The sequence below is a fragment of the Egretta garzetta genome, unplaced genomic scaffold (assembly GCF_000687185.1).
Source record: "Egretta garzetta isolate BGI_Z169 unplaced genomic scaffold, ASM68718v1 scaffold120, whole genome shotgun sequence".
Classification (NCBI taxonomy): Eukaryota; Metazoa; Chordata; class Aves; order Pelecaniformes; family Ardeidae; genus Egretta; species Egretta garzetta.
Genome location: NW_009258270.1, coordinates 1224002 through 1228801, shown reverse-complemented (window position 1 = coordinate 1228801; position 4800 = coordinate 1224002). Strand labels below are relative to the sequence as shown.

General features: G+C 41.9%; 1 long non-coding RNA gene across 1 annotated transcript in view; it reads left to right on the top strand.

The window, feature by feature from the left end:
- LOC118451764 overlaps positions 1-3700 on the top strand; it is a 13897-nt gene extending 10197 nt beyond the window's left edge. Inside the window, exon 3 of the long non-coding RNA XR_004841320.1 lies at positions 992-3700. This is a non-coding gene — a long non-coding RNA (uncharacterized LOC118451764). The remainder of the gene's footprint in view (positions 1-991) is intronic.
- Positions 3701-4800: the final 1100 nt, after the last annotated feature.

Below are 4800 nucleotides of genomic sequence, written 5' to 3'. Positions count from 1 at the left end.
GGGAAATACCTCTGGGCAATTCCGGCAATGCAGCTTTTACTTCCATTTTCTTAAAAGAAAAAAAGCAAGCACTGAAATTTGTGATGATTACATTTTAATATCCAAAGAAATCAGATAAGGTTTAATTGTCTAAGAACAAATGTTTAAGGGAAAATAAACCAAAAACCTTTCTACCGTCAACCTAAGACATCAGTCTTCAGAGTGTGTAACCTGCCAGGTCCTGTATGTTCACTGTGAAGTATGTTGTACAAACTACTTCTTTTAGCTCAGGGTGTTTTTCCCACAAGGGAATCCTTCCCTGCTCCAAATTAATTATGTTTCTCTCCTCTTGAGTTTCTTTACTACCTAGAAATTTAAGCTAATGTAGTCTATTTTAGGTTTTTAAATGTGCTCAGTGCTATGATATCTATGTACTAATCTAAAAAGATTATAAAAATCTGAATACAGGGAAGTAAGAGGACAGCTAGGGATCATCCTAGTTCTCACAGAACATAATATCTTTTGGCTGGCTAAATAGTCCTGAAGTAGTACTGCATTATGCTATGCAGAATGTGTACATTTTAATGAGGGGAGTTAATCCCTATATTCTAGGAAAAGACCTTGATAGCATTATCTGTCATTACTTACCATACTGTATGTATTAGAGCGCACAGAGCTATTCTTGGGCTGCCAGGCCACTTAAAGAAAACCAACCTTAAAATTTAGTTGCTTACGGGTTCCTAATCAGTCAGTGCAGCGAGTATCAGAACCAAGAAGCGACGGCTGAGTTTGATGCGAGCACTGAAGAGGAGCGATGGGGGCACTGGCAAGGCACTCAGGAACAACTCACTGCTTTTGCACGTTGCTGGGGCTCAGCAGCTCTTGGCTCCAATTTGGATTGACGTTAGCAGTGACAGCTATATAACAGAAGTAACTTTACTAAGATAGCGGCAAATGCTGAGGTGTTGTAATAAATCCCTTGCCCCACAATTTCCATCATCCGTGTCCACAGGTGGAAGTCTTCAAAGCCTGTTAGCAAACAGCAACAAGTATTCCACTGATGCCTAAGACCGGCAAAATAAGCACCAGTAGAGCTAAACGCCACGCTTGGAAATGAATCGTACATGTTCAGCAGCCCTTCACCAGTTGAAGATTAAAAAATAATGTGGGCCCTTGCTGATGGGATGCATTGCCAGTCAGAAAAATGGAAAGCACTCTCCGATCAGAAAGAGCTGAGCCAGCTGAATACATCGGCAGGAGCTCTGCGCCAGTGAGCTGTTACCTAATAACTTGATGGTTCAAGCTCTGATAGAGTCAGAGAGCACAAGAGAGCCTCTTGCAGCCTGACATTTAGACACCTGAAACTGAAAGACAGCTAAAATCAATGGATTTTTTCTTTTTTTAATATTAGTAGTCCAGTGTTTATGTGAGCTGTGAGACATAAAGAGGAGCAAAGCGAAGTTACATGTGGCTGTAAAGCCAGAACGGAGAAGTGGGGTCAAACCAGCAAGCAGGAACAGAGAGGGCTCCATAGTCCAGTAGTGATGAGACACTGCTGCCAGGAACAGATACCAATGCCGCATGGAAGAGGATGGAAATGCAGGCAAGTCAGCAGGTACACGAAGAGCCAAATGCCTCTTTGTCCCCGCTCTCCAAGAGAGCGCTGGTGTGACCCAAGAGGCATGTGGCATGGTGATTGCAAAGGGGAGTGATGCTGCTCTGCAGGAGGCAGCTTCTGACGGACGGGGAAATTCTTTCAGTGGCTGGTGATGTTTGTGGTTTGGTGTGTGTGTTCCTGACTCACCTATAAATTCCTACAAAGATTGGCAGTAATTTTATTGGTAGAGGCTCACAAGGTGAAGGAGAGTAAAGGCTGCTCAAAGGTGGTCCAAGATGGTGCTCATGGTGATAAGAGCTCCCTAAAAAGCAGTAAGAGTTTCCTGAATCCTTCTCCAGCGTGGATGCAGGAAAACCAGTTGTCCAGCTGAAAAAAGGTTAAAAATGTGAAGACAGTAACTTGATTAGTTTAACATTCATTCCTGTCTTAATGAATATCTAAAATACTGTATTCCACCTTTAGACTGTAGAGAGATACTCTTCCTATAATTACAGGGCTATTATGAAAATTGGAAAGAAAAAGGCAAAAAAAAAAGCTACAAAAGATAAGTAGGTTAATTCTGGGAAGGTTCAGAGACATGGGAGCACATAGTTGTTGTGCTTCTAAAAAGGTACCAGCACTTTGTCTAAATGTCTGTTTCTGACAGACAGCTTCCCCAAACTGAATTTTGGAAGTGAATTTTGTCTTGGGTATCGTGTTGCTCAGGGCACTAACGCTCTGAAACAACACGTGGGAGGGGAATAAAAGGTAGGCAGAGTGACAGGTCACTGGAGAATTTGCCTGACCACCTTCCTTCCTTTCTTTTATAGTATTTTTATCTTGGACCACAAAGTGTAAACTTCTAATCATTTATTAATGCAAATGTATGTGTCTGTTAATATATTATTAGACACAGACACCGCGTGTGTAAATAATACAGTATAGATATGTACCTTCATGCTTACAATATTGCTAAGAGCTTGAGCTGAACTCACCATGCAGATTCAGAACATTGAACAGCATTATTTCACGTAAAGAGACTTCATCAGGATTACCCACATCTGCTACCTCAATGTAACACACTTTGCCATTTTTCAGTGCATATTTTCAGCTCATAACATCTTTTTGCTGCTAAACGAATCCTATGAACGCTTCCTTGGTGCCGCAGTCTCTAGAGGTGAGCTGTTTATCTTGTGGTTTCACAGCAGATGGTAGCTGCTCTCGGACAGCACTTGCCACAGAAGTGATCCCCCCTTCTGCAGTTCCCAGCCTCCTCTTTGTCCCCATGGCGTTCCCTCCCTCGTGTGATGAATGGATGGGGGAACAATCACAGAAAAACATAACCAAGACTGGGAAATGACCCTGGTTTTTACCTGGCTCAGTTTCACGATGTGTTTCATCATTTGGCTACATGAAAACTTTGGCTGGGACAAATAAAAGGGCTGTATGGGTGTAGACATGAGCGGATGGAGAAGCACGTGGCTGCTTCTCTCAGCACCAGTGCCAAGCTATACTGGTTTAAACTGTGAAGTTACAATTACAGTATACTCCCCTCCAGTATTTGTAGCATACATACAACAAAAAGAGAAAAATAAGTTCCATAACCTCCACTTGGATAAACCAAAATGTTTCTGTTAACTTCAGTTAAAACTATGGCTGTTTAAGAACTTGGAAGATCAGCCCCTGGGCCAGCTTCCCACTTCTTAGCCTGATCCAGTTCTTTAAGCTTGCAGAAGGCCCCCATGAAAGGCAGCTGAAGCAGGCTCTTTAAGGTGCAAACACATCTCTGGTTTGTGCTAACGAAGTCACACCAGGAGTGAATATAGCCCTGCTCCAATCAGTGATCTCATTTTTGTACAATGATTGCAATTAACAAGGTACATTATTTTCAGATAATTTTTAATGGATGTAAGAGCTTGGCATTAGCTACTTACTGTAGTCCAAGACCAGCTTAGAAACATTGTGGAACCTCATCACAGTACTTCTGAAATAGAGTAGAAGATTTCAGTACTTGTAATACTTTTTTCTTTAAGCTCTTGAAGTAAAAAAATTAATTTTCATAGCCTAACTTAGGATGTTTCACTGTGTGATGCTGACAGTACTCTAGAATTCTATAATGACATATTTTTGTGGACTTCATTTTCCATTGCCTTGCTCCTTGTGGAGTACTTTACATATATACAAAATAAATGCAAAAAAAGCAAATCAAAATTGTGGCCTTTCTCACTAAGGTTTTGCAAGTGCTAATAACAAAACAGAGTGCAAGGCAAGTGGAGGATCTAGCCTTCAGGCATGAATCTGATTTCACATTATTCTTGTCTGGTTCATTGTTTTGATGTTATTCTTAATTTTTATCGGTATTTTTACCAACTGAAAAATATGCAACAAACTACACCATTCAAAAATTGTTGTGAAACTCCTCAGCTAATACAAATTTTAATCTGGAGTGTTGAGAATGATGGTGAGAAGCAAGACAGGATGGAGTGGGGGTAGGGAACTTGGAACAATTTAAAGAAATTGGAGGAGAAGGCGAGAAGCTCATTTTATTCCCGTGTAGCAATTAATGCAGGAGTCTGTCTTTATCTGTTATAGCAGGCAGAGAAAAGTAAAGAGCGGAGGGGGTCATGAGTTGGGTGCTTCTCTGTGAGCATACAAGTTGTGATGAGAAAGATGAATAGAGCAAAAGAGAGAAGTTACTGCCAGTATCCACAATAAAAAAATGTCTTAGCAGGTTGGTAATCAGCTCGTCAGAGATTCTGTAGCCCTCGTATTAGCCAGGTGGCCAGTTCCCCACTTAGCCTGCCAAGTGAGTTGATCATCAGCTCGGAGCCAGACAGAGTGCCAGGTGGCCAGATCCATCGCTCAGCATCCAATTAACAATGACACTGGTTCGGCGCCAAGTGAGAGGCAGCTACGAGGCGGGGAGAGGGAGCACGGCTGTACCACCAGTGCAGTCCCTATCTCAGGTCTAGCTGCCTTTCATTTTTCTAGGAAGCTTGATTTTTTTGAGTCTTTGCTTTGAGTTTTGTTAGTTGGTTTGGTGGGGGTTTTTTTTAAGCAATAAAGCTGTCTAAATCTTTTGGGTGTCTCCAGGGTGCCATGCTGTAAGTGGTGGGTCTGTCCGTACTAGAAAGAACATACCCAAGTCATTTAATGTGCGAACTGTGCTTGAGTATTAACCCAATTTAGGGAGTCTTAGCCCATGTCTGGTGCTGAGTATCGCG